Source organism: Phyllobates terribilis, unplaced genomic scaffold (genome assembly GCF_046119375.1).
Source record: "Phyllobates terribilis strain yellow unplaced genomic scaffold, ASM4611937v1 Scaffold_108__1_contigs__length_5656254, whole genome shotgun sequence".
Lineage (NCBI taxonomy): Eukaryota > Metazoa > Chordata > Amphibia > Anura > Dendrobatidae > Phyllobates > Phyllobates terribilis.
Window position 1 is genome coordinate 1644339 of NW_027362868.1, and position 12649 is coordinate 1656987.

General features: G+C 46.5%; 7 non-coding genes and 3 pseudogenes across 7 annotated transcripts; all 10 read left to right on the forward strand.

Annotated features, from left to right (window-relative positions):
• Positions 1 to 529: 529 nt before the first annotated feature.
• On the forward strand, positions 530 to 621 carry LOC141201042 (U2 spliceosomal RNA; annotated as a pseudogene).
• A 794-nt stretch (positions 622 to 1415) lies between these two features.
• Positions 1416 to 1594, forward strand: LOC141200922 (U2 spliceosomal RNA; annotated as a pseudogene).
• A 1120-nt stretch (positions 1595 to 2714) lies between these two features.
• LOC141200400 (U2 spliceosomal RNA) lies at positions 2715 to 2905 on the forward strand. Its single transcript, XR_012272122.1, has one exon. It is a non-coding gene; the product is annotated as a U2 spliceosomal RNA (small nuclear RNA).
• A 1120-nt stretch (positions 2906 to 4025) lies between these two features.
• Positions 4026 to 4216, forward strand: LOC141199230 (U2 spliceosomal RNA). The gene has a single exon (XR_012270988.1). It is a non-coding gene; the product is annotated as a U2 spliceosomal RNA (small nuclear RNA).
• Positions 4217 to 5337: 1121 nt separating this feature from the next.
• LOC141199231 (U2 spliceosomal RNA) lies at positions 5338 to 5528 on the forward strand. Its single transcript, XR_012270989.1, has one exon. It is a non-coding gene; the product is annotated as a U2 spliceosomal RNA (small nuclear RNA).
• Positions 5529 to 6648: 1120 nt separating this feature from the next.
• On the forward strand, positions 6649 to 6839 carry LOC141200368 (U2 spliceosomal RNA). The gene has a single exon (XR_012272090.1). It is a non-coding gene; the product is annotated as a U2 spliceosomal RNA (small nuclear RNA).
• Positions 6840 to 7959: 1120 nt separating this feature from the next.
• Positions 7960 to 8150, forward strand: LOC141199232 (U2 spliceosomal RNA). The gene has a single exon (XR_012270990.1). It is a non-coding gene; the product is annotated as a U2 spliceosomal RNA (small nuclear RNA).
• A 1121-nt stretch (positions 8151 to 9271) lies between these two features.
• LOC141199234 (U2 spliceosomal RNA) lies at positions 9272 to 9462 on the forward strand. The gene has a single exon (XR_012270992.1). It is a non-coding gene; the product is annotated as a U2 spliceosomal RNA (small nuclear RNA).
• A 1121-nt stretch (positions 9463 to 10583) lies between these two features.
• LOC141201044 (U2 spliceosomal RNA) lies at positions 10584 to 10675 on the forward strand (annotated as a pseudogene).
• A 794-nt stretch (positions 10676 to 11469) lies between these two features.
• Positions 11470 to 11655, forward strand: LOC141200952 (U2 spliceosomal RNA). Its single transcript, XR_012272623.1, has one exon. It is a non-coding gene; the product is annotated as a U2 spliceosomal RNA (small nuclear RNA).
• Positions 11656 to 12649: the final 994 nt, after the last annotated feature.

A 12649-nucleotide genomic window follows, 5' to 3' on the forward strand; every position in this document is an offset into this window, starting at 1 on the left:
GCATTCTTTTAAACTGTTGCTTATGGCGGTCTCTGTGAGCTTCTCAGTGACATTCAGCCATCCAGGTATCCCGCCTGCAGTAGACGGAATGTGGCAATGGAACGCTGGCTGCGCGTGTCATAATAGGCTCTGAGCCTTTATATACCTGCGCACAGCAGCAGCCACCTTCAGTCTGCTGCTGGACAGCCAGCAGCAGCAGCAGCAGGAGAGGTAATTAATCAGCAACCCTCCTGCTAAGGGTAGACAGCTGCTCGTTCCACCCCCCCCCCGCCTTAATTGGTTCTCCTCCCTTCCAACGGTGTTGAGGCGGGTGGGAACAGCCGGGGGTTGAGGGTACTGTGCTAAAAGAGGTGGAGTTATGCAGATCTAAAACGCGTGGATTGCAGCAGCAGCAAGCCGAAAAGTGCAGGCATGTGAGGGATCTAGAGGTTGACAGCATGTCTTCTTAACGGGAGTCCAGGTGGCCATCTCCACAAATGGACTTTTCAGAATCCTTGGGTGGCACCGTAGTCGGAAACCAATTCTGGTTATCGCTTCTCGGCCTTTTGGCTAAGATCAAGTGTAGTATCTTTCGAAAAGGCGGTTTTGGATGTTGGCCGCCCTAGTAGATTGATACATTATGCACACTGGGGTTTAGGCGCTTGTTAGTACGCCAGGTGGCTAATATAGTCATCTGGTGGAAAGCATGGCCCCCCAGGATCGACGCCATTGGGCCGGGGAAGATCGAAAGCCCGAAGTGTGAAGTGCCCCAGGAGTGGTGACCCTGGGGTGCCTTAACTCACTGGGATTGGGAACCCCACTTGAGTTTATGGCACATTTGCACAAGCACTTCAAATTTTCTTTCTTCGCACACACCCTTATTCCGGGCCTTCTGGCCTTAGGATGGGGAATTTTTCAATTCCCGGTTGAAGGTCCGGGCAGTATTATACTGTGAAACCTTCACTATTTATTTAATTTCTTTGTCACTGTGTGTCCACTTATTCACGTGTGTCACGGCCTACTAGGATTTTGTCGGGATGCGGTTCCCTTACGGGTTCCTCTCTTGGCAGGTCTAGGGGGGGAGTGTGTGGCCATCAGGTTCCGCTCCCCCCTGAACCCCCCTGGCTCTCCTCTTTCGGGAGGAGAGCGTTGTTGGCTCCCCTCTTCCGGGAGGGGAGCACAGTCTTTGGCTCCCAGTGCCTTGCTCGGGTGAGAACTCGGGCAGGTGCTGGGGTTATGATTGGGTCGCCTCTGGCTTCGGCTGGAGGTGGCTTTTTGTCCCTGTTCCTCGCTGTGGCCTTTTGGCTCGGAGGGACGGGGAATGGTTTGGGGGACCCTTCTCCTTTTGGAGAGGGTTTCAAGAAGACCAGCATCCTAGTGCACTTTTTTTGTGGCACTTGTCACTTTTTTAAGCGCACTCGGGTTTTGTACACGAATTCGGGCTTTCAAAAAAAAAAAAAAATCTGTTCTTATCAGTTTAATATCTGATACGTCCCCTATCTGGGGACCATATATTAAATGGATTTTTAGAACAGGGAGATGGAAAAAGAGCTTGCTCTGTCCACTCCACGCATTGACCTGGTATTGCAGTATCTCCAGGACCGGTGCACCCCTTCTTTAATGCAGTTTCTAAAATCAGAAAGAATTGAATTCAATGCTTTTTGTTCATTTTGCTTGTTTGTCGGATTTTGGGATGGACTCTTTGGCTTTGCTTTTCTTCTCCTCATTGGATTTTTCATGTTAAAAGTTGCAGAAGCCAGATGACAAGCTCATTTTGGTTCAACTTCAGCAACTGTGCATTGCATTGCCATGTAATGTAATGTAATGCAATGCTATCTATCTAGCTCTCCCTCTATACTTCCTTTTGGATAAACAGACATATTAGGCAAGCATTTTGGAGCTTTCACCTAAATAACTACAGGTGGTGAGATAAGCTGCACAATATAATTGACCTTTCAGTATATTGTTGCACACACACCATCTATTTAGCAAATGCCCTTGTTATCAACAGCAGCCTTTTAAACTCACCTGAGCTAACAGGTATGTGAGCTGGTTACTCTGCTGCGCTTAAAATTTCTTTTTTGGTTTGCTACAATGCCTTTTCTGAAACGTTGTCTCCCTCTGCTGGAACACTGACTTCTTTCATTTAATGCCTGCAGACTATAAAAGAGAAACCAACCCAAAAAGTTTGGTTGATTAGTCTGTGGCATTCTTTTAAACTGTTGCTTATGGCGGTCTCTGTGAGCTTCTCAGTGACATTCAGCCATCCAGGTATCCCGCCTGCAGTAGACGGAATGTGGCAATGGAACGCTGGCTGCGCGTGTCATAATAGGCTCTGAGCCTTTATATACCTGCGCACAGCAGCAGCCACCTTCAGTCTGCTGCTGGACAGCCAGCAGCAGCAGCAGCAGGAGAGGTAATTAATCAGCAACCCTCCTGCTAAGGGTAGACAGCTGCTCGTTCCACCCCCCCCCCGCCTTAATTGGTTCTCCTCCCTTCCAACGGTGTTGAGGCGGGTGGGAACAGCCGGGGGTTGAGGGTACTGTGCTAAAAGAGGTGGAGTTATGCAGATCTAAAACGCGTGGATTGCAGCAGCAGCAAGCCGAAAAGTGCAGGCATGTGAGGGATCTAGAGGTTGACAGCATGTCTTCTTAACGGGAGTCCAGGTGGCCATCTCCACAAATGGACTTTTCAGAATCCTTGGGTGGCACCGTAGTCGGAAACCAATTCTGGTTATCGCTTCTCGGCCTTTTGGCTAAGATCAAGTGTAGTATCTGTTCTTATCAGTTTAATATCTGATACGTCCCCTATCTGGGGACCATATATTAAATGGATTTTTAGAACAGGGAGATGGAAAAAGAGCTTGCTCTGTTCACTCCACGCATTGACCTGGTATTGCAGTATCTCCAGGACCGGTGCACCCCTTCTTTAATGCAGTTTCTAAAATCAGAAAGAATTGAATTCAATGCTTTTTGTTCATTTTGCTTGTTTGTCGGATTTTGGGATGGACTCTTTGGCTTTGCTTTTCTTCTCCTCATTGGATTTTTCATGTTAAAAGTTGCAGAAGCCAGATGACAAGCTCATTTTGGTTCAACTTCAGCAACTGTGCATTGCATTGCCATGTAATGTAATGTAATGCAATGCTATCTATCTAGCTCTCCCTCTATACTTCCTTTTGGATAAACAGACATATTAGGCAAGCATTTTGGAGCTTTCACCTAAATAACTACAGGTGGTGAGATAAGCTGCACAATATAATTGACCTTTCAGTATATTGTTGCACACACACCATCTATTTAGCAAATGCCCTTGTTATCAACAGCAGCCTTTTAAACTCACCTGAGCTAACAGGTATGTGAGCTGGTTACTCTGCTGCGCTTAAAATTTCTTTTTTGGTTTGCTACAATGCCTTTTCTGAAACGTTGTCTCCCTCTGCTGGAACACTGACTTCTTTCATTTAATGCCTGCAGACTATAAAAGAGAAACCAACCCAAAAAGTTTGGTTGATTAGTCTGTGGCATTCTTTTAAACTGTTGCTTATGGCGGTCTCTGTGAGCTTCTCAGTGACATTCAGCCATCCAGGTATCCCGCCTGCAGTAGACGGAATGTGGCAATGGAACGCTGGCTGCGCGTGTCATAATAGGCTCTGAGCCTTTATATACCTGCGCACAGCAGCAGCCACCTTCAGTCTGCTGCTGGACAGCCAGCAGCAGCAGCAGCAGGAGAGGTAATTAATCAGCAACCCTCCTGCTAAGGGTAGACAGCTGCTCGTTCCACCCCCCCCCCGCCTTAATTGGTTCTCCTCCCTTCCAACGGTGTTGAGGCGGGTGGGAACAGCCGGGGGTTGAGGGTACTGTGCTAAAAGAGGTGGAGTTATGCAGATCTAAAACGCGTGGATTGCAGCAGCAGCAAGCCGAAAAGTGCAGGCATGTGAGGGATCTAGAGGTTGACAGCATGTCTTCTTAACGGGAGTCCAGGTGGCCATCTCCACAAATGGACTTTTCAGAATCCTTGGGTGGCACCGTAGTCGGAAACCAATTCTGGTTATCGCTTCTCGGCCTTTTGGCTAAGATCAAGTGTAGTATCTGTTCTTATCAGTTTAATATCTGATACGTCCCCTATCTGGGGACCATATATTAAATGGATTTTTAGAACAGGGAGATGGAAAAAGAGCTTGCTCTGTCCACTCCACGCATTGACCTGGTATTGCAGTATCTCCAGGACCGGTGCACCCCTTCTTTAATGCAGTTTCTAAAATCAGAAAGAATTGAATTCAATGCTTTTTGTTCATTTTGCTTGTTTGTCGGATTTTGGGATGGACTCTTTGGCTTTGCTTTTCTTCTCCTCATTGGATTTTTCATGTTAAAAGTTGCAGAAGCCAGATGACAAGCTCATTTTGGTTCAACTTCAGCAACTGTGCATTGCATTGCCATGTAATGTAATGTAATGCAATGCTATCTATCTAGCTCTCCCTCTATACTTCCTTTTGGATAAACAGACATATTAGGCAAGCATTTTGGAGCTTTCACCTAAATAACTACAGGTGGTGAGATAAGCTGCACAATATAATTGACCTTTCAGTATATTGTTGCACACACACCATCTATTTAGCAAATGCCCTTGTTATCAACAGCAGCCTTTTAAACTCACCTGAGCTAACAGGTATGTGAGCTGGTTACTCTGCTGCGCTTAAATTTTCTTTTTTGGTTTGCTACAATGCCTTTTCTGAAACGTTGTCTCCCTCTGCTGGAACACTGACTTCTTTCATTTAATGCCTGCAGACTATAAAAGAGAAACCAACCCAAAAAGTTTGGTTGATTAGTCTGTGGCATTCTTTTAAACTGTTGCTTATGGCGGTCTCTGTGAGCTTCTCAGTGACATTCAGCCATCCAGGTATCCCGCCTGCAGTAGACGGAATGTGGCAATGGAACGCTGGCTGCGCGTGTCATAATAGGCTCTGAGCCTTTATATACCTGCGCACAGCAGCAGCCACCTTCAGTCTGCTGCTGGACAGCCAGCAGCAGCAGCAGCAGGAGAGGTAATTAATCAGCAACCCTCCTGCTAAGGGTATACAGCTGCTCGTTCCACCCCCCCCGCCGCCTTAATTGGTTCTCCTCCCTTCCAACGGTGTTGAGGCGGGTGGGAACAGCCGGGGGTTGAGGGTACTGTGCTAAAAGAGGTGGAGTTATGCAGATCTAAAACGCGTGGATTGCAGCAGCAGCAAGCCGAAAAGTGCAGGCATGTGAGGGATCTAGAGGTTGACAGCATGTCTTCTTAACGGGAGTCCAGGTGGCCATCTCCACAAATGGACTTTTCAGAATCCTTGGGTGGCACCGTAGTCGGAAACCAATTCTGGTTATCGCTTCTCGGCCTTTTGGCTAAGATCAAGTGTAGTATCTGTTCTTATCAGTTTAATATCTGATACGTCCCCTATCTGGGGACCATATATTAAATGGATTTTTAGAACAGGGAGATGGAAAAAGAGCTTGCTCTGTCCACTCCACGCATTGACCTGGTATTGCAGTATCTCCAGGACCGGTGCACCCCTTCTTTAATGCAGTTTCTAAAATCAGAAAGAATTTAATTCAATGCTTTTTGTTCATTTTGCTTGTTTGTCGGATTTTGGGATGGACTCTTTGGCTTTGCTTTTCTTCTCCTCATTGGATTTTTCATGTTAAAAGTTGCAGAAGCCAGATGACAAGCTCATTTTGGTTCAACTTCAGCAACTGTGCATTGCATTGCCATGTAATGTAATGTAATGCAATGCTATCTATCTAGCTCTCCCTCTATACTTCCTTTTGGATAAACAGACATATTAGGCAAGCATTTTGGAGCTTTCACCTAAATAACTACAGGTGGTGAGATAAGCTGCACAATATAATTGACCTTTCAGTATATTGTTGCACACACACCATCTATTTAGCAAATGCCCTTGTTATCAACAGCAGCCTTTTAAACTCACCTGAGCAAACAGGTATGTGAGCTGGTTACTCTGCTGCGCTTAAAATTTCTTTTTTGGTTTGCTACAATGCCTTTTCTGAAACGTTGTCTCCCTCTGCTGGAACACTGACTTCTTTCATTTAATGCCTGCAAACTATAAAAGAGAAACCAACCCAAAAAGTTTGGTTGATTAGTCTGTGGCATTCTTTTAAACTGTTGCTTATGGCGGTCTCTGTGAGCTTCTCAGTGACATTCAGCCATCCAGGTATCCCGCCTGCAGTAGACGGAATGTGGCAATGGAACGCTGGCTGCGCGTGTCATAATAGGCTCTGAGCCTTTATATACCTGCGCACAGCAGCAGCCACCTTCAGTCTGCTGCTGGACAGCCAGCAGCAGCAGCAGCAGGAGAGGTAATTAATCAGCAACCCTCCTGCTAAGGGTAGACAGCTGCTCGTTCCACCCCCCCCCCGCCTTAATTGGTTCTCCTCCCTTCCAACGGTGTTGAGGCGGGTGGGAACAGCCGGGGGTTGAGGGTACTGTGCTAAAAGAGGTGGAGTTATGCAGATCTAAAACGCGTGGATTGCAGCAGCAGCAAGCCGAAAAGTGCAGGCATGTGAGGGATCTAGAGGTTGACAGCATGTCTTCTTAACGGGAGTCCAGGTGGCCATCTCCACAAATGGACTTTTCAGAATCCTTGGGTGGCACCGTAGTCGGAAACCAATTCTGGTTATCGCTTCTCGGCCTTTTGGCTAAGATCAAGTGTAGTATCTGTTCTTATCAGTTTAATATCTGATACGTCCCCTATCTGGGGACCATATATTAAATGGATTTTTAGAACAGGGAGATGGAAAAAGAGCTTGCTCTGTCCACTCCACGCATTGACCTGGTATTGCAGTATCTCCAGGACTGGTGCACCCCTTCTTTAATGCAGTTTCTAAAATCAGAAAGAATTGAATTCAATGCTTTTTGTTCATTTTGCTTGTTTGTCGGATTTTGGGATGGACTCTTTGGCTTTGCTTTTCTTCTCCTCATTGGATTTTTCATGTTAAAAGTTGCAGAAGCCAGATGACAAGCTCATTTTGGTTCAACTTCAGCAACTGTGCATTGCATTGCCATGTAATGTAATGTAATGCAATGCTATCTATCTAGCTCTCCCTCTATACTTCCTTTTGGATAAACAGACATATTAGGCAAGCATTTTGGAGCTTTCACCTAAATAACTACAGGTGGTGAGATAAGCTGCACAATATAATTGACCTTTCAGTATATTGTTGCACACACACCATCTATTTAGCAAATGCCCTTGTTATCAACAGCAGCCTTTTAAACTCACCTGAGCTAACAGGTATGTGAGCTGGTTACTCTGCTGCGCTTAAAATTTCTTTTTTGGTTTGCTACAATGCCTTTTCTGAAACGTTGTCTCCCTCTGCTGGAACACTGACTTCTTTCATTTAATGCCTGCAGACTATAAAAGAGAAACCAACCCAAAAAGTTTGGTTGATTAGTCTGTGGCATTCTTTTAAACTGTTGCTTATGGCGGTCTCTGTGAGCTTCTCAGTGACATTCAGCCATCCAGGTATCCCGCCTGCAGTAGACGGAATGTGGCAATGGAACGCTGGCTGCGCGTGTCATAATAGGCTCTGAGCCTTTATATACCTGCGCACAGCAGCAGCCACCTTCAGTCTGCTGCTGGACAGCCAGCAGCAGCAGCAGCAGGAGAGGTAATTAATCAGCAACCCTCCTGCTAAGGGTAGACAGCTGCTCGTTCCACCCCCCCCCCGCCTTAATTGGTTCTCCTCCCTTCCAACGGTGTTGAGGCGGGTGGGAACAGCCGGGGGTTGAGGGTACTGTGCTAAAAGAGGTGGAGTTATGCAGATCTAAAACGCGTGGATTGCAGCAGCAGCAAGCCGAAAAGTGCAGGCATGTGAGGGATCTAGAGGTTGACAGCATGTCTTCTTAACGGGAGTCCAGGTGGCCATCTCCACAAATGGACTTTTCAGAATCCTTGGGTGGCACCGTAGTCGGAAACCAATTCTGGTTATCGCTTCTCGGCCTTTTGGCTAAGATCAAGTGTAGTATCTGTTCTTATCAGTTTAATATCTGATACGTCCCCTATCTGGGGACCATATATTAAATGGATTTTTAGAACAGGGAGATGGAAAAAGAGCTTGCTCTGTCCACTCCACGCATTGACCTGGTATTGCAGTATCTCCAGGACCGGTGCACCCCTTCTTTAATGCAGTTTCTAAAATCAGAAAGAATTTAATTCAATGCTTTTTGTTCATTTTGCTTGTTTGTCGGATTTTGGGATGGACTCTTTGGCTTTGCTTTTCTTCTCCTCATTGGATTTTTCATGTTAAAAGTTGCAGAAGCCAGATGACAAGGTCATTTTGGTTCAACTTCAGCAACTGTGCATTGCATTGCCATGTAATGTAATGTAATGCAATGCTATCTATCTAGCTCTCCCTCTATACTTCCTTTTGGATAAACAGACATATTAGGCAAGCATTTTGGAGCTTTCACCTAAATAACTACAGGTGGTGAGATAAGCTGCACAATATAATTGACCTTTCAGTATATTGTTGCACACACACCATCTATTTAGCAAATGCCCTTGTTATCAACAGCAGCCTTTTAAACTCACCTGAGCTAACAGGTATGTGAGCTGGTTACTCTGCTGCGCTTAAAATTTCTTTTTTGGTTTGCTACAATGCCTTTTCTGAAACGTTGTCTCCCTCTGCTGGAACACTGACTTCTTTCATTTAATGCCTGCAGACTATAAAAGAGAAACCAACCCAAAAAGTTTGGTTGATTAGTCTGTGGCATTCTTTTAAACTGTTGCTTATGGCGGTCTCTGTGAGCTTCTCAGTGACATTCAGCCATCCAGGTATCCCGCCTGCAGTAGACGGAATGTGGCAATGGAACGCTGGCTGCGCGTGTCATAATAGGCTCTGAGCCTTTATATACCTGCGCACAGCAGCAGCCACCTTCAGTCTGCTGCTGGACAGCCAGCAGCAGCAGCAGCAGGAGAGGTAATTAATCAGCAACCCTCCTGCTAAGGGTAGACAGCTGCTCGTTCCATCCCCCCCCCCGCCTTAATTGGTTCTCCTCCCTTCCAACGGTGTTGAGGCGGGTGGGAACAGCCGGGGGTTGAGGGTACTGTGCTAAAAGAGGTGGAGTTATGCAGATCTAAAACGCGTGGATTGCAGCAGCAGCAAGCCGAAAAGTGCAGGCATGTGAGGGATCTAGAGGTTGACAGCATGTCTTCTTAACGGGAGTCCAGGTGGCCATCTCCACAAATGGACTTTTCAGAATCCTTGGGTGGCACCGTAGTCGGAAACCAATTCTGGTTATCGCTTCTCGGCCTTTTGGCTAAGATCAAGTGTAGTATCTGTTCTTATCAGTTTAATATCTGATACGTCCCCTATCTGGGGACCATATATTAAATGGATTTTTAGAACAGGGAGATGGAAAAAGAGCTTGCTCTGTCCACTCCACGCATTGACCTGGTATTGCAGTATCTCCAGGACCGGTGCACCCCTTCTTTAATGCAGTTTCTAAAATCAGAAAGAATTGAATTCAATGCTTTTTGTTCATTTTGCTTGTTTGTCGGATTTTGGGATGGACTCTTTGGCTTTGCTTTTCTTCTCCTCATTGGATTTTTCATGTTAAAAGTTGCAGAAGCCAGATGACAAGCTCATTTTGGTTCAACTTCAGCAACTGTGCATTGCATTGCCATGTAATGTAATGTAATGCAATGCTATCTATCTAGCTCTCCCTCTATACTTCCTTTTGGATAAACAGACATATTAGGCAAGCATTTTGGAGCTTTCACCTAAATAACTACAGGTGGTGAGATAAGCTGCACAATATAATTGACCTTTCAGTATATTGTTGCACACACACCATCTATTTAGCAAATGCCCTTGTTATCAACAGCAGCCTTTTAAACTCACCTGAGCTAACAGGTATGTGAGCTGGTTACTCTGCTGCGCTTAAAATTTCTTTTTTGGTTTGCTACAATGCCTTTTCTGAAACGTTGTCTCCCTCTGCTGGAACACTGACTTCTTTCATTTAATGCCTGCAGACTATAAAAGAGAAACCAACCCAAAAAGTTTGGTTGATTAGTCTGTGGCATTCTTTTAAACTGTTGCTTATGGCGGTCTCTGTGAGCTTCTCAGTGACATTCAGCCATCCAGGTATCCCGCCTGCAGTAGACGGAATGTGGCAATGGAACGCTGGCTGCGCGTGTCATAATAGGCTCTGAGCCTTTATATACCTGCGCACAGCAGCAGCCACCTTCAGTCTGCTGCTGGACAGCCAGCAGCAGCAGCAGCAGGAGAGGTAATTAATCAGCAACCCTCCTGCTAAGGGTAGACAGCTGCTCGTTCCACCCCCCCCCCCGCCTTAATTGGTTCTCCTCCCTTCCAACGGTGTTGAGGCGGGTGGGAACAGCCGGGGGTTGAGGGTACTGTGCTAAAAGAGGTGGAGTTATGCAGATCTAAAACGCGTGGATTGCAGCAGCAGCAAGCCGAAAAGTGCAGGCATGTGAGGGATCTAGAGGTTGACAGCATGTCTTCTTAACGGGAGTCCAGGTGGCCATCTCCACAAATGGACTTTTCAGAATCCTTGGGTGGCACCGTAGTCGGAAACCAATTCTGGTTATCGCTTCTCGGCCTTTTGGCTAAGATCAAGTGTAGTATCTTTCGAAAAGGCGGTTTTGGATGTTGGCCGCCCTAGTAGATTGATACATTATGCACACTGGGGTTTAGGCGCTTGTTAGTACGCCAGGTGGCTAATATAGTCATCTGGTGGAAAGCATGGCCCCCCAGGATCGACGCCATTGGGCCGGGGAAGATCGAAAGCCCGAAGTGTGAAGTGCCCCAGGAGTGGTGACCCTGGGGTGCCTTAACTCACTGGGATTGGGAACCCCACTTGAGTTTATGGCACATTTGCACAAGCACTTCAAATTTTCTTTCTTCGCACACACCCTTATTCCGGGCCTTCTGGCCTTAGGATGGGGAATTTTTCAATTCCCGGTCGAAGGTCCGGGCAGTATTATACTGTGAAACCTTCACTATTTATTTAATTTCTTTGTCACTGTGTGTCCACTTATTCACGTGTGTCACGTCCTACTAGGATTTTGTCGGGATGCGGTTCCCTTACGGGTTCCTCTCTTGACAGGTCTAGGGGGGGAGTGTGTGGCCATCAGGTTCCGCTCCCCCCTGAACCCCCCTGGCTCTCCTCTTTCGGGAGGAGAGCGTTGTTGGCTCCCCTCTCCCGGGAGGGGAGCACAGTCTTTGGCTCCCAGTGCCTTGCTCGGGTGAGAACTCGGGCAGGTGCTGGGGGTAAGATTGGGTCGCCTCTGGCTTCGGCTGGAGGTGGCTTTTTGTCCCTGTTCCTCGCTGTGGCCTTTTGGCTCGGAGGGACGGGGAATGGTTTGGGGGACCCTTCTCCTTTTGGAGAGGGTTTCAAGAAGACCAGCATCCTAGTGCACTTTTTTTGTGGCACTTGTCACTTTTTTAAGCGCACTCGGGTTTTGTACACGAATTCGGGCTTTCGATAAAAAAAAAAAAAAAAAAATCTGTTCTTATCAGTTTAATATCTGATACGTCCCCTATCTGGGGACCATATATTAAATGGATTTTTAGAACAGGGAGATGGAAAAAGAGCTTGCTCTGTCCACCCCACGCATTGACCTGGTATTGCAGTATCTCCAGGACCGGTGCACCCCTTCTTTAATGCAGTTTCTAAAATCAGAAAGAATTGAATTCAATGCTTTTTGTTCATTTTGCTTGTTTGTCGGATTTTGGGATGGACTCTTTGGCTTTGCTTTTCTTCTCCTCATTGGATTTTTCATGTTAAAAGTTGCAGAAGCCAGATGACAAGCTCATTTTGGTTCAACTTCAGCAACTGTGCATTGCATTGCCATGTAATGTAATGTAATGCAATGCTATCTATCTAGCTCTCCCTCTATACTTCCTTTTGGATAAACAGACATATTAGGCAAGCATTTTGGAGCTTTCACCTAAATAACTACAGGTGGTGAGATAAGCTGCACAATATAATTGACCTTTCAGTATATTGTTGCACACACACCATCTATTTAGCAAATGCCCTTGTTATCAACAGCAGCCTTTTAAACTCACCTGAGCTAACAGGTATGTGAGCTGGTTACTCTGCTGCGCTTAAAATTTCTTTTTTGGTTTGCTACAATGCCTTTTCTGAAACGTTGTCTCCCTCTGCTGGAACACTGACTTCTTTCATTTAATGCCTGCAGACTATAAAAGAGAAACCAACCCAAAAAGTTTGGTTGATTAGTCTGTGGCATTCTTTTAAACTGTTGCTTATGGCGGTCTCTGTGAGCTTCTCAGTGACATTCAGCCATCCAGGTATCCCGCCTGCAGTAGACGGAATGTGGCAATGGAACGCTGGCTGCGCGTGTCATAATAGGCTCTGAGCCTTTATATACCTGCGCACAGCAGCAGCCACCTTCAGTCTGCTGCTGGACAGCCAGCAGCAGCAGCAGCAGGAGAGGTAATTAATCAGCAACCCTCCTGCTAAGGGTAGACAGCTGCTCGTTCCACCCCCCCCCTCCCCCCCCGCCTTAATTGGTTCTCCTCCCTTCCAACGGTGTTGAGGCGGGTGGGAACAGCCGGGGGTTGAGGGTACTGTGCTAAAAGAGGTGGAGTTATGCAGATCTAAAACGCGTGGATTGCAGCAGCAGCAA